This window comes from Eleginops maclovinus, chromosome 3 (assembly GCF_036324505.1).
Source record: "Eleginops maclovinus isolate JMC-PN-2008 ecotype Puerto Natales chromosome 3, JC_Emac_rtc_rv5, whole genome shotgun sequence".
In the NCBI taxonomy this organism is placed as follows: Eukaryota; Metazoa; Chordata; class Actinopteri; order Perciformes; family Eleginopidae; genus Eleginops; species Eleginops maclovinus.
This window is the reverse complement of record NC_086351.1, coordinates 27,278,213-27,305,987: the sequence shown is the minus strand read 5'-3', so window position 1 is coordinate 27,305,987 and position 27,775 is coordinate 27,278,213.

Sequence of the window (27,775 nt, the reverse complement as noted above, 5' to 3'; positions counted from 1 at the left end):
TGTTGGCTTTAGTGATATTGTTCATCCCTTTAACGTTCCAAGAAATAAATCGAATATTTCTACCACTCATTGACCTAGCCCTTCAAGTTGTCCCTTTACCTGAGCAGAGACTAAAATAAAAGGGGAGGGGGAGAAAGAAAACAGGAAAAGGGGGGGGGCAAACAAACACACACACACACTCAACCACAAACAACAACCTCAGTCCCATTGGGGGCATCAAACATGTGTATCTCCTGGATACAAACTTCCCTGACATGAGCCACTCCTAACCTTCCCTTACTTAACCTCCGTTCCCTCTAATTTGAACAGTAGACAAATACCCCGTAAAAACCCCAGCAGAAAACTACAACCTGTATATAAAAAATATTTTTTTAGATACAGTGACCAGGCTACATAAAAATTAGCTTACAGGGAGTCCTTCGTAAAGTGACATGTACACATATGATGTATAGTTCAGCGTAGCTATAGTGCAGTACAGGCTATGCTAACGAGCAGCTTAGATAAACCACCCAGTAATGTGACAAGCTAGCAGATGGGCCAACTATCATTACTGTGTTCTATAGCAGAGTATGTTACTTCTGTTTAGCGGCAAGATATTCCTTTGCTTCCTCAACAGATGACAGCTGAACTTTGTCTCCATTCTCCGTCGTAATCATTAGCTTGGCCAGGTATTGGAGAGCGGGTCTCAGTCCGAGCTTATACAGCTGCGCCATCACCTCTCGGTACAGAGCTCGCTGCGCTACAACCTCGGGGATATAATCTTCATAAAAGGCATTAGTTTTCTCCTCGTACCGCAGGTCCGCTCTCATCCTCCAGGCCTCGCGGATGACATTTTCCTTTGTCTGGGAGTTCTGGAAACCAGAGATGGGGAACTCGAGTCTAGTGACTTGACTCGAGTCAGACTTAAGTCGCCAGATTGAGGACTTGTGACTTGCTTGATCAAAAGTGAGAAAATACTTGACTTGACTTGGACTTGCTACTCATGACTTGAGACTTGACTTAGACTTGCATGCAATGACTCGACAAGTCATTGCTGTCTTGGTTTTTTATAATAATAATAAAAAATATTTTCGATTGGATGTTTCCTGTTGCATGTGGGCGAACCTGGCAACCAGTAATCTCTACTAGGTGATGCGCCCGCCATCTACAGTAGAGCGGTCGGGGTTCTGAAGATGGAAGGTGCTACCAGTTCTGCTGCTACTGCAGCCAGTGTTCCCAAAATCATAAAATTTGGATTTAAAGACTATTCAACTCAACAAAAGAAACGATTTGCCGTTTTCAAGGTGTGCAGCGCAAAAATATCCGACACATCCAGCACCACGTCAAATTTCATCCGCCATTTCCGACTACACAAAGAAAAGTATGTAATGTCTCTAGCTAATTTCACATTATTTTTAATCTAACGTTAGCTGGCAGCTAACATCCCATCTCCATCAGTCAAACGTGACAAGAGCTTACTGTTTGCATCACATTAAGTTTTAATCATGTTGACTTAGTTTCACATTGATCCCGCCTATCAAATAACAGACAATTTGACTGAAATACGGTAGCCTATCTGAAATTGCCAGATTGATTCACTTGGCAGATCAGGTCTGTAACACCCCATTATGTTATAACACCGCATTATGTAATAATGTAATAAATGTGCACGCCATTATGTAATAACTGCCACATTTTGTAATAATCTGCCGCATTATGTAATACAATTCTTAAACGCAATATGTAATAAATTATGCCGCATTATGTAGTAAGTTATTACATATTGCGGTTGTTACTACATAATGCGGGTGTTGCGATTTTTTTTATAGCAAAATGTAACAATTGGTGTATTATGTAATAACCAACCGAAATTGACATTTTCATTGACTAAAAACAGCATGATAATGTGTATTTTACTCAAAAATAATAATTAAGAGGACAGTATGACAACTATTGCTCAGCTTACATTGTAACAATCCACCTTTTAACTTTGGTTGTGCTCATTTAAACGCACAAGGGGTTATTTTCGATTCATATTTGCAGTTAGATTAGTCATGAGACCAAGTTTGGAGGTAAGTGCTTCTGATAGTTAACCAATTTAGAAAAACTAAATCTCTGTCTATGGTCAAGCAGCAGTAAAGAAAAGACATACAGCACCAAATAATTAAACATGGGCTTTGCACAACAGCACCATGTAGTCTAGCCTATTCAATAAATGTCATGTTCCATGTAACCTTAACATTCCTTCATGATGCATATTTCCAATAACACAGTAATAGTACCTGCATTAATGTAGCACTGGCAGTGTCACAAAATTATACTAAGTATTATTCTGACACAAAAATGTAGGATAGCCTATATTAGGCAAACCCAGAGTAAGAGACAAAAAATAGTTGCAGAACAAATGACGTCGAACAGTTAATTATTTCAAATTATTTATTCTCTAAATGCCCAATAATGCCTTGTTTAGACAAAGAACAGATACCATCCTGTAGAGGTACAGACATCATGGATGAACAATGTGTAATGAACAGCAAATATTATGGCAATCTTTGATAATAGGCCGAATATCTCAATCAACTAAATGAAAAACAATCCAGCCACAGCATACAGCCTAACACACACACAATGGAATTGTAGTGGATAATAAAGTGGAAACGTAAAATTTAACAATGTTCTAGACATATTACAGTCCATGGCACACATATAACCACACAACTAACCCATCTAAAAATCTGCATTTGAACTAGGGAGACTCAAGAAAATCTACCTACAATGCAAAACAAAATGTAGCCCTAAGGTTTCCAAAAAATGTCCTTGATATTAAAATGACCATGGCCAATGTGCTTAATCAGAAGCCAGGCCCTCATCCACCTGCTATTTTGGCTGAATAGCTCCCTCAGTCTAATAGCAAGACCACTACTGCGTCCAGTGGATTTATAGAGCCTCATTATGCTTATGGAATTGTCATGATCATAATCCAACTTTAGGGTGTCAGCTACAGTTTCTCTGATGTAGATTTGCGGATGGAACGGATTTGCAAGATCTCGAAAAAGTTTAGAAACTCTATTGAATGCCCAGAGCATTGAGGAGTCTGCATTAAGGGTCAACTGGATGATAAATGACAGCAATTCTGTAGGCAAGATGGGTGTGCCATGCATTCTGTTTTCCGCATCATTATCACACAACTGGACATCATCTTGGTCTCGTTGAGCATCATCGTTGGACTGATCATCTAGAAGATGGACATCATTTTGGGGTTCATCTAGTTGGGAATCATTGTGAGGTTCATTCAGTGTGGCATCATCATGTGGTCCATCAGTAAGAGTTTCATTGTCTGTGTTGTCGTTTGATGTGAGTTCTTCATTTTCACTCTCTTGGTCTGATTCATTTTTATGTTGAATTATCCTTTCTCTCTCTGCTTCTAAGATGTTTTCAATAAATGAAGAGACTGATCCTTCCAGACTTAAGTAATGTTCTCCATGTCCCTCAGCAATGTGTCCAAGGACTAACAAAGGACAACTGTCACAATATCTATTAGACTGAGATATTATGGAAGATGCATCAACACCTAGTGAGGAAACAATGAGAAACTGAACATTGAAAATCTCAGCAGCCCTTTGTAGAGTTATGTGGTCGCCATAGGTCCCACATTGTGACATACTATCCAAGTAGCCATCCAAGTCATTCCCATCAACAAAATCTAACAAAGGTGTTCCGTTTGCAGAAATCGGATTAGATCTGAGATCTTGAACAATTTCATCTCTTAAATTTTCTGCTGATCTGAATATTCCGTGTGTGGCTAGCTGATCAGATATGGCTGAGAACTGGCAATTTCCGTCTGGTGCTGGGTCAAACCGTATCCTCAATTGCATTGACACGAATTCCTCCAGTCTGTCTCCATGTGTGTACGGTATCAAACATGGATGTAAAGGTTTTGCGGACTTTAAAGATTTAGAGCGTTTTCTTTCTTGTAATCGTGTTGTACTTGTCACATCAGACACAAAGAACCATTTCACTTGCATTTTGGGGTCACCAGGGATCTGAAACTGAACTTTGTATTTTGGAAACTTTAAATTTTGTTTCACAACTGTGCCAGTCAATACCCGAAACCTCTTTGAAACTCGATGGGCACCATCTTTCACCCTGACCAAAACAGCATCACCAACATAATAAATAGATGGTGGATTTTGTTTAGATGCATTTCTGATCATCCGATTATGACAGTGCTCAGTGGCTTTCTTTGCCTTTTTTCTCAGTCTCCTCCGCTTAGCCTCAAAGTTGCCTCGCTGTTTCAGGGAGGGTACATTTGGTTGTAGATTCCTTTCTGACAGTGGATGGAGACCCTGCTAAGGGATGCACTACTCTATTGCTTTTTCTCCCATAATAAACATCAAATGGAGACATCCAACCTAACACTTCCTTAGGGTCCTCATTCATCACTCTTGAATATTCTGGTAGATGCTTAACCCAGTTAACCCCACCTTTCTGAAAATTCACCAGATCATACATAATCTTTTTTCTTAGTATTCTGTGTGACCTCTCTACCTTGCCTTGGCTTTGGGGATGGTATGGTGAACTCTCTATTATTCTGACTTGCATGGATTCCATCAGCCTTCGAACTGCTCCTTTAAATTCTGCCCCTCGGTCGTGTTGCAAAACTTTGGGAGGGCCATGTTCCAAGTAAATATCATGAAGATGTTTTGCAATCTCTGCACTCTCTTTGCCCTTTAGTGGTCTGCTAACACAGTGATTCTTAAACTAGGGGTCGCGACCCCAAACGGGGTCGGCAAAAACTTCCGTGGGGTCGCAAAATTATTTGTTACTTCAGTCGGAAATTAGCTGTTATAACACCTGGTGAAACAACGAAAAATAAAATGTCAATACAATGAAAATCTGCCTTTTTCTCATTCCTACACGCTGTTAAGAGGGAGAGAGAGAGAGAAAAAAAAAAGTTGCCCAGCTTTAAATGGCGTTTCGAATCGTTTATTGGTCCTATGATAGAAACAATGTAACAATCTGCGCCCACTGTTCAAACTCAATTTCTTCCCGGTTTTTTTACAATACGTCATAGTTAACTCGCCACGTTACTAGCCACGTTTGTGATACTAGCCACTTTTTTAGCCACTAGCCTAGTTATAACTTTCATCAAAAATGGACAGGTGGCTGCTAAAAAACAATGATTTGAGCTCAGAAGTGCCATCTACCTCCAGTTGTGCACCTACTCCTCCGCGATCCTCAGATGGGACAAGTTTGGCCGGTGGTGAGAATAAAAAAGACCCACCAACGAGGCGTCGCCGATACCTGAAAGAATTTCTTAAATATGGATTCACGTGCCAGGTAAAACATGAGCTCGACCACCCACAGTGTGTTATTTGCGGCGATGTTCTGGCACATGAAAGTTTAAAGCCCACAAAAATGAGACGACATCTCGAAAGCCGACATCCAGATGATGCTCAGAAACCCATGACATTTTTTTTACGAAAAGAAGCTGCGCTGCATGGGCAAAAGACCGTTGTGCATAGCCAAGCTACTGTGCCCACCAAAGCCTTGGCAGCGTCATACAAAGTGGCCCACCTTGTAGCCAAAGCACAAAAGCCACACACAATTGCTGAAAGCCTCATCCTTCCTGCAGCAATTGCGATGACCACAGCAATGCATGGTGAAAAGATCGCAAGTGTGCTTAAACAGATTCCCCTCTCCAATGATACCATGTCCAAACGCATTAACGACATCGCTAATGATATGAAATGCCAGCTCATCGAGAGAGTGAAAAACAGCCGGTTTTCTTTGCAGTTAGACGAGTCTACTGACTTGACTAATGTAGCCCATTTAATGGTTTTCATTCGCTACAGTCATGACGGGAAACTGCATGAGGACATGCTGTGCTGCTCTCCGATGGAAGGAAGATGTACTGGTGGAGACATTTTTAACTGTCTTAATGGTTGGATGGAGGAGACAGGCCTGGATTGGGATAAATGCATAAGCATATGCACTGACGGTGCCGGGGCTATGATGGGAAAACACAAAGGGCTGAAAGCCAAGGTCCTTAGCGTTGCACCACATGTCAAGTTCACACACTGCATTATCCATAGGGAGGCCCTGGCATCCAAGACACTTGAACCCGAGCTTAACAATGTTCTTCAAACAGCAATCCAAATAGTGAATTCGATCAAATCGCGCCCTTTAAATTCACGACTCTTCGCCCTTCTCTGCCAGGAAATGGGGTCTGCACATGAATCCCTTCTTTTTCATTCAGAGGTAAGGTGGCTTTCACGGGGCAAAGTTCTTACACGCCTGTTCGAGTTGCGAAGCGAGGTGCGCACCTTCCTCTCAGACGTGCATTCCCCTCTTGCAGACCATCTCACTGACTCGAGATGGTTATCACGTCTTGCATACCTGGCGTGCATATTTGACAAATTAAATAGTCTCAACCTGTCACTACAAGGCCCCAGCACAAACATCCTGACCCTCTCAGACAAAGTGAATGCTTTCACAAAAAAATGCAGCGTTGGGCAGCCCGTGCAGAGAGTGGGGACTTTGAAATGTTCTCGGAGCTGCACGACTTTTTGGAGAGTGACATGAATGCCAATTCATTGAAAGAGTCAATAACCTGTCATCTTCGTAGTCTCCTCGACAAATTCAATAAGTATTTCCTCACGGAGAATGTAGAGCCTTTTGACTGGGTACGACAACCATTCACCAACTGCTCCTCAAACAACCTGCCATCTGAGCTCGAGGATGCGCTGATTGAGCTGTCCAGCGACCGCACATTGCAGGCGTCGTTTGCCTCAAAAACTCTAGATGAATTCTGGCTGTCAGTTGTGCAGGAATACCCCGGGTTGTCCAAGGCTGCCATGGACATCCTCACGCCGTTTGGATCAACCTATCTGTGCGAAAAGACATTTTCGTCCCTGGCCTACATAAAGAACAAATACAGATGTCGTCTCAACAGCATGGAGGAGAATCTTCGTGTTGCTGTGAGCAGCATCGATCCCCGAATTGACCTGCTATGCTCGCGGAAGCAGGCCCATCCTTCTCATTGACATGGCGTCCGTATAAGAGGAAGTGAGATCGTTCCAATCATACACACTCTCTGTTGACTCTTGACTCCCGTTTGATTTGGACATTTGTTTCATTGCTTTGTTTGTTCCAGTTCTTGTTTGCGTTAATAAATTGTTGCCGCCCAGGCCTTTTCTTACACATTGCCTATTTGTTTTTGCTTGATTGACAGTCGTTACCATGGGTTTGCAATGCATAACGTTGTCCTGGCAACGCGATTTACAGCCCGCCCCCAAACAACCAAACTGCAGATGGCATTGCTGTTTCTTTCAAAATGTATGACTATCACTCAAATCATTGGAGACGCAAACTCGTAAATTAATTCACACAAAATCGTTCCTTTTCCATAAAATAATCGTCATACATTGTTAATTTGTTTGGATTGGAACAAAAAATCGGTTGCTACGGAAACGTGACGTCACACTTACACACTTTTGGGAAAGTGGGGTCACCAAACCTCTCCAGTTTTTTTTGTGGGGTCGTCAGACAAAAAGTTTAAGAACCACTGTGCTAACACACTCTTCTAAGTCTGCTTAGCATGGAAGGTGTAAACTTCTGTCACTGAATACATGATGCAAGACCAGACGGAGGCAGATGGAGGAATCACTCACACCAGCCAGTCATGGCGTTTTTTAACATAAAAAACATAACAAGTTTTTCTAGCTACAGTCACTTGATTCAAAACAAACAAGCTTTCATCAATAGCTGTAAAACATATGTCAAATAAAAAGGTCAGCTCTTGTAAACTAAACACTAGGAACGTAACCGTTTCATTGGCATTCTTAGCCGTTAGCTTGCGTTAGCTGCAGCTAGCCTCGCTGGGCCAACATCCAGAGGAGGCCTGTTGTTGTTGTTGTTGCTGTTTACGGGGTAAACAACCTCCATGCCCCCCACCTATCTCTTGACTGCGACCAAGATATCCTGAACCACCGGCTGCAGCACGACATCCGCATCCTCACAGAGAAGCTGAGTAGAGTCAACGAGAGCCTGGCTCAGAGACTAGCCGCCCGAGCCAAATTCGACCAGACCATCGCAGAGACCCAGGCTGCGTACACCAAGACCAAAGTCATCTGATCACTGCTGCCTGAGGCCTGCTGCTGCACTGCTCTGCTACACTGCTCTGTGGTAATCCTACCTGCTGCCTCACTGCTGCCTGAGGCCTGCTGCTGCACTGCTCTGCTACACTGCTCTGTGGTAATCCTACCTGCTGCCTCACTGCTGCCTGAGGCCTGCTGCTGCACTGCTCTGCTACACTGCTCTGTGGTAATCCTACCTGCTGCCTCACTGCTGCCTGAGGCCTGCTGCTGCACTGCTCTGCTACACTGCTCTGTGGTAATCCTACCTGCTGCCTCACTGTTGCCTGAGGCCTGCTGCTACACTGCTCTGTGGTAATTCTATCTGCTGCTTCACTGCTGCTTGCTGCCTATAGCGTGCTGCTACACTGCTCTAACACTCATGTAGACTATGGACTAACAAGTCCGTGACTGTGGATATACAACTTGTGGGTGAGTGTGACCTAACTTATCCAGCTAACTGTGCTAACTGTTAGCAGCAACTTTTTTTTTCCTCGAACCTAGCATGGCCTGCCTCAAACTATTCAATGTCCTCCTTCTCCTTGCTTTCCTCCTTACTGTCTCGCCCCCCTCATCAGTTGCGCACATGGGGAAGTTGATATTCTTCGACCCCCCTCATTTGCCTGACCATCAAACTGACTCAGTCAACATCTATAATAGAGACTTGGCTTCCCTGCTGTTTACACTGTCTCTGGGGTCACCATCAATTGTAAACATTACTATTCCTCCTCTGTCTTCATGTTATGTTATGAGTCTTCTCAGCAATATGATTATTTTACCTTCTAATCTTCCTACACTTGACAAATGTAAACACAATGACTCATCCTCCCTTTGCCGTGCTCTGATTGTGTTACTACTCATAATCTCTGGTAATGTTCATGTTAACCCTGGTCCTTTTGATACTGTTCCCCCCCTCAATGGTTTTCAGTCACATGATCTCTGTTTCCATGATTTTTGTGTTAGAAACAATATGGGTTTTCTGCATGTAAATGTAAGAAGCTTGGTGCCAAAAATGGACCAACTTAAAGTCTGGGTGGAATCCTCCAATCCCCATGTCCTTGTCCTGACTGAGACATGGCTCCGTAATTCTGTCTCCTATCCTGATACCAACATTAATGGCTATAATCTATTCCGCCAAGACAGATCATCTAAAGGTGGAGGAGTAGCAATCTACTCTAAAGAACAACTACACTGCTCAGTGGTACTTGCCAAGTCTATTCCGAAACAGTTTGATCTCTTGATCATTCAGATAAGGCTATCGAATAATTTTTGTATTACAGTGGCCGGCTGTTATCGCCCCCCCTCAGCCCCTGCATGTACTCTTGAGGCTCTTAGTAGAGCACTGGCACCTTTCACTAAGTCTGAGCTTGTTCTGCTTGGTGATCTCAATTGGGACATGCTTAGGCCTCCTGAGAAAGTCATACAGCAGTTAGACTCCCTTAATCTCCAGCAAATCATCACCCAACCAACCAGGCTCAACTCCAACTGTCCGGAGAAAGCTACCTTGCTGGATGTAATTCTTACTAACACTCCCCATATGTATCAATCTGGTGTGTTCTGCAGCGACCTCAGTGACCACTGTTTTATAGCCTGCATTCGCAAAAACATCGCCACCAAACAGCCCATTACCATCAGCATTAAGCGCTGTCTAAAGCATTTTAACACCCAAGCTTTCCTCCATGACCTGGCCAATATTAACTGGCACAGAGTCAGCCTGGTTCCCTCTGTGAATGATGCGTGGTCTCTGTTCAAAGACCAGCTTAGTGCTGTGGTCAATAAGCATGCCCCCCTCAAGAAACAACGGTTGAAAAATCGTCACAGCCCCTGGTTCACACAAGAGCTCACATCTCTTCTCCATCAAAAGAATGCTGCATGGAGAAAAGCCCGTCTATCAAAGTCTCCCACAGACTTCCTCAGATTCCGGCAACTCCGCAATAAGGCTACACAAGCCGTACGCCAGGCCAAATCTGGTTACTTCAAGGCTCAATTCACACAATGTAGCTCCGATCCCAGTGCTTTCTGGAAAACAGTAAGAAAACTTCAGAACAAGCCCTCAGCCATGCCTGTTTCACTCAAAGTCAATGATCTTGTCATCTCAGATAAGACTGCAATGGCAGATACTTTCAATAGTCACTTTGTAAAGTCTGGCTTTGTCTTTGAGAACACACTGTCCAAAGGCCCTACTATATCGCCTTCCACAGCCCATAGTCTTCTAAGCCCCCCACACCTGCACCCTCCCACACACAGCTTCTCCTTTCGGCCTCTTACAGAGGGGGAGGTTTTAAAGGAACTGTCTGCTCTAGACCCCAAAAAATCAGCTGGGTCTGACAACCTTCCCGCATTTTTTATTAAAACTGCAGCTCCCATCATTGCAGCACCCATAACCAAACTCTTCAATCACTCATTCCATACGGCTGAAATACCCTTTGACTGGAAAGAAGCCATCGTCCTGCCCTTGTTTAAAGGTGGTGAGCAGTCAGATCCAAATAGCTACAGACCCATCTCCATCCTGCCCTGTGTGTCCAAGGTATTTGAGAAGCTTGTGAACAATCAGCTCACTAACTATCTTAATACTTTTGGTATACTCTCTGACGCACAGTCTGGGTTCCGCGCTGGGTATGGGTGCACAACAGCCACTTTAAAGGTATTAAATGACATTACATCCACGCTAGACACCAAACAACATTGTGCTGCTATTTTCATTGACCTTGCAAAGGCCTTTGACACTGTTGACCATCCCACCCTCATCAGCAGGCTGAGTAGTATTGGGGTCATAGGTCACTCGCTGGCTTGGTTCTCTCACTATCTATCTCACCGGGTGCAACGCGTAAGGTTCGATAACTCACTCTCTCACTCCCTCTCTGTCACAAAGGGTGTTCCTCAAGGTTCTATACTTGGCCCATCACTGTTCTCCATCTATATCAATAACATTCCCCTAGCTGCTGGCAATTCACTCATTCACCTTTATGCCGATGACACCATCTTATATGCCTCTGGTCCTTCTCCCTCCTCTGTCCAATCCACGCTCCAGGATAGCTTTCTCCAGGTACAACATGCCTTTACACAACTGAAACTGTCACTCAACACAACTAAGACAAAAGCCATGTGGTTTCATCGGAAGGGTGTACCCTCTCCGTCTCCCTTAAACATCTCCACCTGTGAGGGGGCAATCTTGGAGCAAGTCTCCACCTACAAATACCTGGGTATCTGGTTAGACACTACAATATGTTTTTCACATCACATCTCCCAGTTACAGTCTAAGGTGCGGGCTAAACTTGGTTTCCTTTACCGCCACCGCCACTCTTTCACTTCCTCTTCTAAACTCACGCTTATAAAAATGACTATTCTCCCCACACTTGATTTCGGTGACACTATCTATAGAACTGCCTCTAAGGGCACTCTTGCTAAACTGGACACACTCTATCACTCTGCCATCCGTTTTGCTACAAACGCCCCCCTAAATACTCATCACTGCAGTCTTTACTCTCTGGTAAATTGGCCATCGCTTCATACTCGTCGTCATATTCACTGGCTCACTCTCATTTACAAGACCATCCTTCATCAGACACCCCCCTATTTGTCCCGCCTGCTGCATCGTCTACCTACCACATATAACACTCGGTCCTCTCTTCGCATCCTGCTAACAACCCCTCAAACTAGATCCTCACTCGGCCTTGCATCATTCCAGTCAGCTGCTGCCACAGACTGGAACGCACTACAAACACACCTCAAACTGGTCACTTTCATTTCCATTCCGGCCTTCAAACACTCCATCTCACACCATCTCACTGATCCCTGCAAGTGTTTCCCCTCCGTCTAATCCTTCAGCTCAGTCTCCCATTTGTGCACCTAGGCCCGCTGATTTAATGGTTTTAATGATTTTGTATAACCAATCCTTGTTTTCTATGTCTTTGTATGTTTTTTAAGTGTCACCTATTTTTGTTTTATGTCAGGCCATCTTTGTAAATAAGAACTTGTTCTTAATGATCTGCCTGGTAAAATAAAGGTAAAATAAAAAAAAATAAAAAAAATCAGACACAAAGAACCATTTCACTTGCATTTTGGGGTCACCAGGGATCTGAAACTGAACTTTGTATTTTGGAAACTTTAAATTTTGTTTCACAACTGTGCCAGTCAATACCCGAAACCTCTTTGAAACTCGATGGGCACCATCTTTCACCCTGACCAAAACAGCATCACCAACATAATAAATAGATGGTGGATTTTGTTTAGATGCATTTCTGATCATCCGATTATGACAGTGCTCAGTGGCTTTCTTTGCCTTTTTTCTCAGTCTCCTCCGCTTAGCCTCAAAGTTGCCTCGCTGTTTCAGGGAGGGTACATTTGGTTGTAGATTCCTTTCTGACAGTGGATGGAGACCCTGCTAAGGGATGCACTACTCTATTGCTTTTTCTCCCATAATAAACATCAAATGGAGACATCCAACCTAACACTTCCTTAGGGTCCTCATTCATCACTCTTGAATATTCTGGTAGATGCTTAACCCAGTTAACCCCACCTTTCTGAAAATTCACCAGATCATACATAATCTTTTTTCTTAGTATTCTGTGTGACCTCTCTACCTTGCCTTGGCTTTGGGGATGGTATGGTGAACTCTCTATTATTCTGACTTGCATGGATTCCATCAGCCTTCGAACTGCTCCTTTAAATTCTGCCCCTCGGTCGTGTTGCAAAACTTTGGGAGGGCCATGTTCCAAGTAAATATCATGAAGATGTTTTGCAATCTCTGCACTCTCTTTGCCCTTTAGTGGTCTCAGCCATACATAGCGGCTAAACACATCAATTACTGTCAGAATGTATCGATATGTAGAACGACCATGACTAATTTTCATTTTCCCCATATCCAGGAGGTCAACCTGATGGCGATCCTGTACCTCTTTGGCCCTGATGGGTCTAGGAATGGGTTTGTTTGCAAACCTAGCCTTATGAAGTTGGTAGATTTTGGATCGTTCCAGGACCTTTTGAATCTTTCGTTCACTGATGCCTGAATATTGCTCATTCATTCGTTTATTTAACTTCCTGGCACCAGATCCCTTTGTGTCATCCATACCATTTTTAACCCTTTTGCCAACTTAAGATGTTCTAGTGACTGGTTTGCCGGCACACAATAATGTGTAACCATCATTGCTGATCGAATATATATCTCTATTCCTCCACAGCCTCACTAAAGCATTTTTTTGAGCTCTTGTCCGTTCAGCTACAGGTACATTGAACTCTCCCCTTAGCTTACTAACAATGACCTTGTAGACATCCTCACTCATAGTCTGCTGCTGCCCGTACCCAGCAGATGAGACCCAAAGGGTGCAGGTCAGCAGAGTGGTAAATAGAAGATCTGTGGGGGGAGGAAGTCATAATTAAATAGGGAATGTTCTACTGAATATATATTCCATGGTAATACTAATTCTTAATAAGCTCTAATATAGCGTTACCAATATGGGAATGTGCCCTATTAACTTATAATTTCTGTGTTGTTAATAATAATAATAATAATAATAATAATAATAATAATAATAATAATAATAATAATAATAATAATGCATATAATGCAGCTCAAAGTGCTTTACATCTGGGACATTTAATACAATAATAGATGAAAATAACAATAGTAGACGAACATAAAAATGACAATAATAATAATAATAATAATAATAATAATAATAATAATAATAATAATAACAACAATAATATATTTGGAGGCTAACACAGCAAGTTAGCCTTAGTATTAGTGGGGCAGTTGCTCTGTCGCTAGCTTAGCCACTTTTTGGAGTTTAACAGGGTTTTAAACACGTCGGTGACGCAAGAAGCTCCATTGCTGTGTCATTTGTACCTGTGGTTTAACCTGCAGCTGCGTTTTAGCTTGATCTCAAATGCTGTGTCTTCAGAGAAGTTCACATCAGACACTAGAGGGCGTATTTCTAAGGTGTTAGTCTAATCTTGAAACTGACGTGGTTTTAGAGGAGACTAAACCAGTTTGCAGGATGAAACAAGGCTCCATTATAGCCGACACACTAACAGAATTAGTTTTATGAATTATTATTAGTAGTAGGCTATTAATAATAATGTATGATACATTTACACTTATTACACCAGATAGGCCTTCAGTACAATAAAGGCTACAATATAGGAGTTGCTTAAATAGGCAAGTGCCCATCTAAAACTCGACAAAGAACAGATTATTTGTATGGGGAAAAAAATCTAGCAATCTAACACTATCACTGTCGTGTACACCCTCTATTGCACTTAGTAGATTTGAAATAAGCAGTGATATTTCACGGCTCACGGGGCCCAGGGTCATGCGTCTGCTCAGCAATCAAGCAATTCAAGCGCTTCCATAGATTTTTTAAATGTGCCGGGCTGCTCGGTCTTCTGCTGGGAAATCTACTGTTAAATGTTTTTGCGACATTATCCTAAACAGACTTTCTTCGGAGCGTGGTGGAGGTGTCTTTTCTATAGGATCTTCCACCGTGTCCACAACACCTCGAATGCAGTGCAGCAAATATAACTTTTGCTTCTCGAGTTCTCTGTCCGCGACATGTTCACCCCCTCCTTTCCCGAGAATTTGCGTGAAATCACCCTATTACTCACATATTAATTTGTCTTCAAATGATTAATTAATCACGTTTAGATTTCCACAAAAAGTAGCCTACACTATTTAATAATATATTTCAACATTATTTGCGTTTTATTATACTAAAGTTCACTTTACATTCCTATTAAGCTTTTGTTGGTAATTATGGCACAAAATGCATCCACCAGACTGCATCTGTTGAGGTATAACTAGAAATAAGACTACTTCCGGTTTCCAAGCAGTTTAACCGGAGTTTAGCTAGGAATCAGCTGATCCTGTGTGCGTCGTTACACAGCAATCACATTCAACTTCATGCGCAGCTGCGTGTTAAACTCAAAACCTCCGTTTTAAGGAGTACGGTCAGTGGCGGTGCGTCAATAGTGGGCGCTTGGGCGCCGCCCACCCTGACTTTTTGAGTTAAAAAACGTTATATATACAACATAATTGAAATAAGAAATGTACCGTGTTTATGGGTTAAATGTGTATGGGAGACCACTGTCAAGAACCGCTAAAATGTGTCCGGACATAATATATTGCCATTCGCCTTTTCTGAGAATAGGCAGGTCGGCTACCGTCCGTGGGCGCCGATAACATGGGAGTCTATAGAAGAGCTTATACTTTTCTCAGTCATTTTAGCAAGGATAGCTTTTCATTGGAGGATGAAACTTAGATCTGTGGGCGCAAATCTTTGCGCCCACAGCCAATGGCATTGTTTCTTAGTTCAATGTGACATTCTTAGATACGCGATTGGACTATTTCGGCGAATCAGCATCGTTATCATTCCCTAACCACAAGCGTAAAGAGCAGCACCGTAGCTAGCTGAAACTTAGATTGAGTGAATATGGCGACATCGATGGCTGAGAACTCCGTGCAAGCTCTACTTAAAACACCGTTTCATCGACTATTGTAGGAAGTAATAATCAATATTCCGAGTAACTGCAACACTGTCTTATTTTGAAACACTGTCTTATTCTGAAGTGCACTCTTATTTTGAAATGGTCAACTCGTAACCGGATGCAAACGACATTGAATGCAACATTGCTGGCGCTTGAGGCCGGACGGAGGAAAACTGTGGGTTTGAGCGTAGGTTTCCTCAACAAGCGAAATATAAATACAGGGTGAACAGGGGAATCTCTTGTGGTGTTATACATAAAACACACAATGAGTAATACTCCTTATTGCCACTGTAATACCCTAAGAAGCGACTTGGCTTTATGCCACGTATACACTGAACTGGCCGGAAGTACTGTTACGACTTGAAGCAACCAATAGGAAGAGGCAACCGCTGGACAAAGACCCATCACAGATGGGGTTGGGGTCTCTTTTGGCTCGGACCCACGGACAGTGAACACATCGTGAATTCTATTCATGTTTTGGGCCTGTTCTAGTGTGTGTAGAGCTTTAGGGCCACAGCTGTGAAACGATTGTAAAACCTTCCACTACATCTTTTTTATTAAACACTCCTTTATAATTTTTACGGGAGTTTTGCCTTTTCTTTTAAACCGACATCCTGGCTTCAAATAAACGAACACATTTCTACAATTGGTGACCCTCGACGTGATTTGAAAGGCCAGGCAGGACGGAGATTGGAGGGAGAGCTGACTCCTTAAGGCACTCACAGGCGCGCCATTAACATACGGTAAGCAGAACCAGTTTATTTCAAATTCTGCATAGTTTAGACAGAACTTTTAGATGTGAGTGCCTTGAGGCGAGTCGATTATCCTAACATAACTGTCTATTTAAAGTTAAAAGGTCAAATTAAATATTGAAAAACTTGGGTGTGGTCCTCGGTTTTACAAGAGTTTTTTTCGTTGTTTTGTCTTGTTTGTCTGTGTTTGTCCTTTTTACGCCGGAATTAGAAAGAGATTTAGATAAAATTAATACGTAAATATCGATTTAAGTTTGATAACGTAGTGCTAATTAAATTTGGCAGCGTAGATCCAGATTAAGGTTTTGGAGCGTATTTTGGCATTGATAGTATAATTTTGTGATAAAGTAAGTTAAAAGTCCTAACAGGTTAAGGCCTAATCGAGTGATTAGTGAGTGGGTCAGTAAATGCAAGCTTTGCGACAGAATTACGTTGAGAATTGTGACGACATCCCAATAGTCTCTGATTAGCGTGTTGCGTTATTGAACAGTCATAGTTGGTAAATAGTGTTAATATTAAAAGGAAGACTTCTCGGCCAAAGAAGCGTAGTATTTGGGATTTAAAAATCCCCGACATTACTGTTTGTATAAGGGAAAGAATAGGTGAGAGAGCACGAGTTTGAGTCTCGGCGTCTACACTCATTCTGGAACTTAACAAAGCATAGTTCATAGATTTAGAAAAGATTTGTTTTATGGTACCAACTACAACGAGAAGAGCTGAGGTTGAAGTCCCTTCTCTATCTGCGATTGTTTTGAAGAGTACTTAAATTATAGGGCATGGAGAATTTTTAAATTATTAGTGTAGGGTTAAGTGTTATGTGTAATAGTAATCACAGAGTTTTTTAAAGAATCAAGCAGTGTTGGGCCTTCGTGAACTGTGCTGTTTTGCTTGAAACCATCTGGAAACGGGTTCTGTATTCCCCTCCCCCAAAGTCCTTTGTCTTTAATAGGCTAACCTAGTTAGTGTAGTCTGTTAGCATCAGCCATTAACAGAAAACTTCAGAGGAAGTAATGGTCAGAGAGGCTAAACCAGACAGGAAGTAGCCACTAAAGAAAGAAAAAACAGTGCCCCTACTGGATGAATTAATATACCTCTCCAGTATTATTTCAGGAACAAAATAGCACCCTCTGTTGGAGGTATTGAATAACACACATTGAATACCTCAGGAATGAGATAGCACACTCTAGTGGACATATAGTATATTGTTAAACTAAAATACACAAAACTTTTATTAGCATTATCACTAACTACATTAGTGGCTGATGATAGGTATTGCATTTGACACATACTGAGTAGTTTAAAATTATTATAATTACATAGTGAACATTAAATACATTACACACGTCAATTTTCATAAACATCATAAATAATAATAAGTACTACTTTAATATTTTATTTTGATATTGAAAAATTTAAGGTGTTTTTTATTTTTTATCAAACAATTTCAAAATTTTAATAGGACTTTGAAAATTTGTTAGGGTATTATTAATAGCTTGAAATTAGTGGAACTTTGAAAAATTTCTAAAAATTATTGAAACACATTGGGAAAAATTTTAGAATATTAGTAATAGTTTGATTTAAATAGAACTTTGGAAAATTTCTAAATTTTTTAAACAAATTAGGACAATTTTTGTATTGAATAAGGGTGGAATCTTATAGAAATACTGGTCAGGAAATTATTAATTAATTATAGAAAACAATAATAAAATAACAAATTATAGTACAATGACGAACCCAGAGTTAACCTCAATACTAGAGGTAAGAGGCATGGTAAATGCAAGATCGGATGCTATAACAGATCCGAAAGAAAGAAAGAAAGTAAGGAACCAAATAGAGAGCATGATGGATCTGTGGCAAGCAAGAGGACTGATCCCAGCAAACGATCAACCAGGACCAACAAAAGTCCACAGAAGAGCCATAATGGCCTATGAAGATGGAGAATATATTCGACAGCAAACGGCATGGAAGAAAGCTGGAAGCCCCACATGGTACTCACCTACTAAAAGGGCAATGGACAAAGCTGAGAAAAGAAAAGCAAGAGCAACGAGCCTCCTGCTCCATCTGAGATATGTCACTGTAGGACCAATAAGTAGCATGTATGTGGTACAATCACCAGAAACATCAGAAAAGGAGGGAACAAAGGCAGGAAAGCCACAGGAAGTTCCAATTGCCCAAACTCCAAAGCTATATCCGAATCTGGCTGAGATCCCCTTGGCTCCCCCCCCTTATCTATCAGAGAGTAACATCCCGCCCCAAGTTCGAATTCAAGCCCCAACTTTTGATGTCCACGGAGGGACGTTGCATATGAAACCACGCCCCCAAACGGAACTAGCGGAAGGAACGGACTATAATTCCCTCCCTAAGTCTCAAGTAAGTCCACCTCCAGAAGAACTAAACTGGGAACCATCACCTGTAGACCCCAGGAGGGCATACCAATACAACGGCCTGGAGAGTGAGTCAAAAATAAGAGAGAGACAAGTTATCAGAAGAGTTCGAACTGGATATAATACTGACTCAGAGGGCGACGGGGAAACACTACAAGAGCCTACGCAGAGCCAACAAAGAATAGACAGCATTCGATGGCAGCAGGGGAGATCCAGTGATACAGACGATGATTTACAAGAAATCAATGAAATCCACATATTGAAGGGGAACTTAACAGTACGAAGTGCGGTTCTACAATCCCCGGAAAAGGCTAAGGCCCCAATGCTACCATTGGTGACAGTGGGACCTGGAAAGGCAGGTGTGATATATCAACCTTGGACACACAGAGACATGGAATCGTTGGTCTCAAGATTACCTCCTCTCTCAAAAGGGGGTCAGAAGTGGATCACTGAGTTGGAGAAGTTCACTGCCCAAGATCACCTATGTCTAGGAGATATGAGGGCTCTCTTGGGAAGAATAGAAGGAAGACTGGACATGAGAAATGTGGATCACCTGGCCCAATGTGAAGACCGCCCCGATGAAACTGCACTTAACCACATTAGGACCAGATATTGGTCTGCCATCACTCATCTCTATCCAACTAAACGCAGTTTGGTACCCCTAAATAGCCTTAAGAAAGAAACAGAAGAAGAAATGCATGCTTTCCTAAAGAGAAGTGAGAATATATGGATGGAGAGTACGGGAGAACGCCACGATGCTTCTCCAGCGGTTAAGATGCTGTGGAGAAATGCAGTAATCAAAGCCCTGCCAACGAGTGTACAGAAAGGTCTGGGAGAAATTGTGGGATTAGACACAAAACCCACTGAAGAATGGAGAGAATACTTAATTCACCATGACCATAAATACAATAACACTATAAGGGAAAGTGAAGAAGAAATGAAGACACTGTCTAAAAGACTCCTGAAGATGCAACTGGCGGAGAAGATCAAGAAAATCTAAAAAACAAGAAGACAGTAAAGCAAATGGGACAGATGTCAGATATGGCCATACTAGCAGAAGAGGCTGGATGGACACCCCCACCTTACATAATGCAGAGACCAGCAGGATACCAAAATCCACGAAGAGGAAGAGGGGACAATAGGTCCAGAGGAAGTGGAAATGGGAATAATTGCTGTTACAAATGTGGACGGTCCACACATTGGATAAGAGATTGTCCACTAAATTGGCAGCAAGAAACACGACAGTATTATGCCCCACAAAATCAGCAGACATATCACCCTGGAAACAACATTCCACCAATTCAGCAACAACCACCAAGGTACACTCCCACACCGTATCAACCAAGAGGAGGATACAACGGAAATGGCAGAGGCAGAGGAAATCAGGGGAGCACAAGAGGAGGTGTCCCCAACATGAACCAGATGCCCATGTCAGCCTGGGAGAGTTCGGAACAATGAGGAGGCCCAGAGGATCCAACAACAGGTGAAGCAATTCCAGCCCAAAATGAACCAATGGTCACCTGTGAGATTGAGGGAGAAAAAGTGGCGATGATGGCAGACACTGGGGCTACCGCCTCCTGTCTGACTTCATTACGAGGAAAGAAGCCTCCACTCTCTAACAACACCCTCAAAACAGTTGGATACTCGGGAAGAACTGAAGTACAAAGATATACAACGCCATTGGTCACAAGGATTGGAAAGCAACTCCTGCAACACTCATTCCTCTACGCCCCTAAGTGTCCCGTAAATCTACTGGGAAGGGATCTTCTTGTGAAGTCAGGAGCAAGAATTCTATGCACCCCAGATGGACTGATCATCCAGTTTCCAGGACAAATACCATTATATCAAACCTATAATGGCCAACAAAGAATCCTGTTCATGTCGTCCCAATCAGAAGGTGACGAAGAAAATAACACAACATCAGTGTTCTGGAGCCGCCTCATTACCACTGAGGTTGATACCCCTCGTGTTCAAAGAACGTATATGGAATGGAAGCCATGGATAAACACCTTGGGGCCGTATGGGCCTCCACCAGATCCCTTACATTGTACATACAATTATATACAACGTCCAGATGAAGAATATCAGGAAGCCTGGATGGAAGATAAAGAAGGGATTACAGAAGAATTGACATTGGCAGACATATACAGTGGGGCAAAAAAGTATTTAGTCAGCCACCAATTGTGCAAGTTCTCCCATTTAAAAAGATGAGAGAGGCCTGTAATTTTCATCATAGGTATACCTCAACTATGAGAGACAGAATGAGAAAAAAAAATCCAGGAAATCACATTGTAGGATTTTTAATGAATTTATTTTCAAATTATTGTGGAAAATAAGTATTTGGTCAATAACAAAAGTTCATCTCAATACTTTGATATATACCCTTTGTTGGCAATGACAGAGGTCAAACGTTTTCTGTAAGTCTTCACCAGGTTTTCACACACTGTTGCTGGTATTTTGGCCCATTCCTCCATGCAGATCTCCTCTAAAGCAGTGATGTTATGGGGCTGTCGCTGGGCAACACGGACTTTCAACTCCCTCCAAAGATTTTCTATGGGGTTCAGATCTTGAGACTGGCTAGGCCACTCCAGGACCTTGAAATGCTTCTTACGAAGCCACTCCTTCGTTGCCCTGGCGGTGTGTTTGGGATCATGGTCATGCTGAAAGACCCAGCCACGCTTCATCTTCAGTGCCCTTGCTGATGGAAGGAGGTTTTCACTCAAAATCTCACGATACATGGCCCCATTCATTCTTTCCTTTACACGGATCAGTCGTCCTGGTCCCTTTGCAGAAAAACAGCCCCAAAGCATGATGTTTCCACCCCCATGCTTCACAGTAGGTATGGTGTTCTTTGGATGCAACTCTGCATTCTTTCTCCTCCAAACACGACGAGTTGAGTTTTTACCAAAAAGTTCTATTTTGGTTTCATCTGACCATATGACATTCTCCCAATCCTCTTCTGGATCATCCAAATGCGCTCTATCAAACTTCAGACGGGCCTGGACATGTACTGGCTTAAGCAGGGGGACACGTCTGGAACTGCAGGATTTAAGTCCCTGGCGGCGTAGTGTGTTACTGATGGTAGCCTCTGTTACTTTGGTCCCAGCTCTCTGCAGGTCATTCACTAGGTCCCCCCGTGTGGTTCTGGGATTTTTGCTCACCGTTCTTGTGATCATTTTGACCCCACGGGGTGAGATCTTGCGTGGAGCCCCAGATGGAGGGAGATTAGCAGTGGTCTTATATGTCTTCCATTTTCTAATAATTGCTCCCACAGTTGATTTCTTCACACCAAGCTGCTTACCTATTGCAGATTCAGTTTTCCCAGCCTGGTGCAGGTCTACAATTTTGTCTCTGGTCTCCTTTGACAGCTCTTTGGTCTTGGCCATAGTGGAGTTTGGAGTATGACTGTTTGAGGTTGTGGACAGGTGTCTTTTATACTGATAACGAGTTCAAAAAGGTGCCATTAATACAGGTAACGGGTGGAGGACAGAGGAGCCTCTTAAAGAAGAAGTTACAGGTCTGTGAGAGCCAGAAATCTTGCTTGTTTGTAGGTGACCAAATACTTATTTTACCGAAGAATTTACCAATTAATTCATTAAAAATCCTACAATGTGATTTCCTGGATTTTTTTTTCTCATCCTGTCTCTCATAGTTGAGGTATACCTATGATAAAAATTACAGGCCTCTCTCATCTTTTTAAATGGGAGAACTTGCACAATTGGTGGCTGACTAAATACTTTTTTGCCCCACTGTATGTGGGACCACAAGGGGTAGCAGCAGCTGTACAACTCACACAGGAACAACAACAATGGTACGTCCTATCTAAAGAATCTGTTCCTCATGTCACCTTGGCTGTGGCCATAGGCACTGAAGCTAGATCATTGGGACCAATGGTGAGGACAGGCCTGAACACAGACTGGATACCTACACACTCACCCCTCCTGTGGAGATCAAAAGATCAAACGATGTGGAGAATAGGAAATAACAGTGTGGAGAAAGGCCAGCTGGAAAGACAGGAACTGGATAGGGATCATGGAAGAGAACATACAAACCATCCAGACACAGAAGACATGCTGTCGCAAATTCCAACACACCTATGGACCACAGGAGATTATGATGTAGGGTTGGTGGATCATGAAGTGACCGTGGAATTAAAAGACCAACAAAACCCCCGCTGGCGCCCTCAATACAAATTGAAGCAAGAACAGATGGATGGAATTGGGAAAACCATTGAAGGATTGTTGCAAGCAGGAGTGATTAGACCTACCTCCTCACACTGGAACACCCCCATCTTGCCAGTACCAAAGGCTGGAGACAAAGGATGGAGAATGGTCCATGATTTGAGAGAAGTGAATAATGCGACCAAGACTGCTAACATCCCTGTGCCAGATCCTTATGTAGCGTTGCAGAACTTAAATCCAAACCATAAGTACTTCACAGTCATAGATCTAGCAAATGCATTCTTTTGTTTACCATTAGATCCAAAAGTACAAAATATGTTTGCTTTCACATATAAAGGACAAGAGATACACTTATAATCGCATGCCACAGGGATTTAAAGACAGTCCAGGGTTATTCAATCAAGCCTTGAAGAAAGATTTGAGTACTCTACATTTACCAGAGGGAGTAACTCTGATACAGTATGTAGATGACCTTCTTCTGGCTGCACCAGATGCTGTGACATGTTTGTCTGCAACGAAACAACTACTACTCCTATTAGCTAAAGTCGGATATAAAGTCAAACGAGAGAAAACACAAATTGCAAGAAGAACAGTCACCTTCTTGGGGAGAATGATTTCTGCAAACAGCCTCACCCTGACACAGTCACAAAGATCTTCCATCCTCTCTCAACCAAAACCGAAAACAGTTCAACAAATGCTTGCATTCCTGGGATTGACGGGATACAGTAGGACTCACATACCGGACTACGTGAACCTGACACAACCATTGAGAAAAATCGTTGCAGATGCTGGAAACCGCAATCTCTCTGCCATACTGGAATGGACGACATCGGCTGAAGAAGCCTTCATTCAAACAAAGCAAGCTCTAGGTCAAGCAGCACACCTCTCAACCCCAGACTACTCCAAAGAATTTCTCCTTGATGTTTCTGAATCAGAAGGGATAGTGAATGGAGTTCTGTTTCAGAAAAAAGGGGGAGTGAGACAGGTACTGATGTATCACAGCTCAAGATTAGATACCATAGAACTAGGGCAGACAGGATGTGCAAGACATCTGGCTGCACTAGCAAAGGCAATTGAGAAAACTGCGCATGTAGTAATGTGTCACCCACTGAAAGTAAACACCGAACATGGAGTTGTGGCATTTCTGAATTCACAAGCGTTTACATTCTCTCCAATCAGAAAGATCAAGATTCAAAGTATCCTCTTGCAACCACACATAACCTATGAAGTAGGCCTATCCAATATGGCCAAAGGATTGGTGTTGGATGATCACACACCCCATGACTGTGAGTTTGTGTCTCAGAAGGATCTGAAGATAAGAGCGGATCTAGAAGGGGACCCTCTGGCTGAACCGGACATCACTTTGTTTAGTGATGGCTGCTGTTATAAGGGGGATGATGGAAATGTGGCCTCCTACGCAGTTATACAGCAGGAGGGAGAACATACCACACTCATAAAAGCAGAGATCCTCACTCAACCTGCTTCAGCTCAACTAGCTGAAGTAGTAGCACTCACCAGAGCCCTGGAGCACTCAGAAGGAAAAGCAGTCAACGTCTACACAGATTCAGCATATGCCCACGGAGCAGTGCATGTAGATGGACCCCAGTGGATAAGAAGAGGGTTTCTGACATCAGCTAAAACACCAATAAAACATGCCGAGGCATTAAAAGCCCTTCTGAGAGCTGTACTCCTACCGACGAGAGTTGCAGTTATCAAATGTAAAGGACACCAGGCATTGGATAACACAATCTCAAAGGGAAATGATGCAGCAGATAAAGCAGCAAAAAAGGCAGGAGGATACGACAAACAAATGATAAGTACAAACAGCAACACGCAAGGAGAGCTGACCTCTGAACATATAAGAGAGATGCAGAAAAGTGCGGGACCATATGAGCAAAATCAATGGATTCTTAAAGGTGCAACAGAAGTGGATGGCCTGTGGCGAGCACATGATGGCCGCTTAGTGGCACCTGCAAAATTATGCCACTTGCTTATACAACAGTCACATGGCCCCACTCATGTAAATATATCAAGAACCACAAGAGACATTGAGCAACAGTGGTGGCATCCTTACATGAAAGAGATGGTTGAAAACTTTGTCACTGATTGTGACACCTGCGGAGCATTTAATGTCAAAAAGGCATATAGGTGCCCAATGGGAAGATTTCCAGTCCCAGAAGCTCCATTCAAAGAAATTTGTATTGATTATACAGATATGGGAGCAGACCAAGTAATCAGAGGCTTTAGATACATGCTGGTAATGGTTGATCGGTTTACCAGGTGGATTGAAGCCATCCCCTGCAGGAGAGAAGATGCAAAAACGGTCATTAAGTGGCTCCAAACAGAACTCATACCAAGATATGGGGTTCCACGAGTAATCAGATCAGACAATGGTACACATTTTACAAGTAAACATTTAGGAGAAGTGGAATCATATTTTGGTATAGTTCACAAGTTTGGTGCAGTTTATCACCCAGCATCTCAAGGCATAGTTGAGAGAGCCAATCGAACTCTAAAAGGGAAAATTGCTAAAATAACTTCTGGTACTAAAATAAACTGGGTTGACGCTTTGCCTTTGGCACTCATGTCAATGCGAACCACGCAGAGTGCCAAAACACATTTGTCACCCCATGAACTGTTAACAGGCCGACCAATGCCGGGACCTCTAAGGGAGGGGGGATATGGTCCAGTTTTGGACCTTAGACAGATTGAAGTGGATGATTATGTCAGAGCTCTGAGTAATATGATTGCAGTTTTGTCTACACAGGTTCGAAAAGCTGAGGAGGGACCGTGTGAGACACCAGAAGAGGCTCCTGTCCGACCAGGTGATTGGGTGAGGGTCAAGGTCCACAAACGAAAGTGGGCAGATCCTAGGTGGTCGGAACCGTGCGAAGTTGTTGAACGAACTTCTCACGCGCTCCGGGTTAAAGGTAAAACAGGAGCAAATTGGTACCACCTTACACATTGTGCTCCCACAACACCCCCTTCCAGAACACTTTCGGAAGTTAGGATTGATTTGGCAGAGCTAAGGCAAGAATCATAAACGTCAACAGGGAAACAGTTGAAAAAGCAAATTCCTTTTGGAGTTCAGAGGTTCCCATAGAGGTGGAAGCCGCTAACTTTTATTTTTTATTTTGTTTTTTGTTTTTTATTCCTATTACTCACATTATATTTTGATATTTTTACTTTTATACGCTGTTGTGTATCTCACAGTCGGAAATCTTGTATAATCATGAATGTGTGTAAAAATGTTATACAACCAGTAATAATGCCAAACCAGAAATGGGGTCCTCTAGGGTCTAAGGTTAAACTAATACAGATAATCATGCTCATGGGGTCCTTTATGATTTGGTGGGGAGTACAGCACATTGGAAATTTGTCTGAAAAAGGTGAACAAATTAATCTCTCTCAAGCTCTATTACAGGAACCCCCCCATCTCCTCAGGCCTCAAAGATCAGCAGACCCAGGGGATGGGAGGTTAGTAATCCTGGTTCCAAGAGGAGAAGCTGTAACTGTCAGTCTCGATTTGTGTGACGTGGTAGAATGTGGAAAGGGTCCACAAGACTGGACAGGACATGATGTATATGGTTGTATTTTCCCCTGGGGAACACCAGATGATAACACCTGGTGCCCTCAGTGGGACATAGTGTACTGGAATTCTAGGTCTGAGGGGGACACCATTTCCCCACCTACAGGACAACAGGGGACGTTTCAGACTCAGATATCCTTAGCTAAGGGGCACCACTATGGGGACAACAACCGACGAAATCCCATCATAATCTCATTTAAAGACACACTCACACATCTATTTAGAGCCAGGGAAGAAACATCTGCATTTCATCTAATATTGGGAGTTGAGGTTCCTGGAAAGGATCCTATGGGTTCAGTCTGGGTTGAGATAATTGAACCACAGGAGGAGCTACTCCTCCATCCTACCCCCGAGGAACCAGCAGATTTAAATTCTTCCCTGATGACAGTCCATGATTTAGGAGTAGCTCAGGCTCACTCGCAGGAGAACCACAGACTGGTGACATATTTGAGTACATCGACGGTGCAGAAGGTAATAGCAGTGGAGACCGGGTATGAAGACACTAACGCTTGGTTAGATTGGGTTGTGTATTCGGTAGAACAGAGCAAGATGTCAGACTGCATGGCATGTGCTGCTGCAAGGCCCAGTCTTGGCACTGTGCCTTTCCCTCTAAATTCCTATACTGATCCAAGAGGACTATCCTGCATGTATAAACTTTATGAACAAAAATCCCCAGTAGGCTGTACTGATATTGCGCTAATGTACCCCATCATAAAGGTAAATGACATTCCACCAGTTTTTACTCCTTATGAGGGACATTATGATTGTATTCTGAAGAATCACACGGGAGGCACCTATATGGGAACATTACGGTGGTGCAATTCCACAACAGCAGTAACCAACCAGGGCCTTCTTGCAGGAGTTGTTGTGGATAATATGCAGTATCCCCGGGCAGATGTTTGGTGGTACTGTGGTACCAAAACATTATATCCAGTCCTTCCCCATGGTTGGACTGGAACAGGTGCACTGGTGCAATTGGTGATGCCCTTCTATGCAGTGCCCATGACCGCCAGACAGCTAACACAGCTTGCACTGCACCCCAAGACCAGTAGAACGAAGAGGTCAGCCCCAGGAGGGAGTTTTAGCTCCTCGGTTTACATTGACAGTATTGGGGTGCCCAGGGGAGTGCCAGATGAGTTTAAAGCTAGAAACCAGATAACTGCAGGATTTGAATCAATATTTCTTTGGCCTACAATCAACAAGAATGTAGATTGGATCAATTATATTTACTACAACCAGCAGAGATTCATTAACTACACCCGAGACGCAG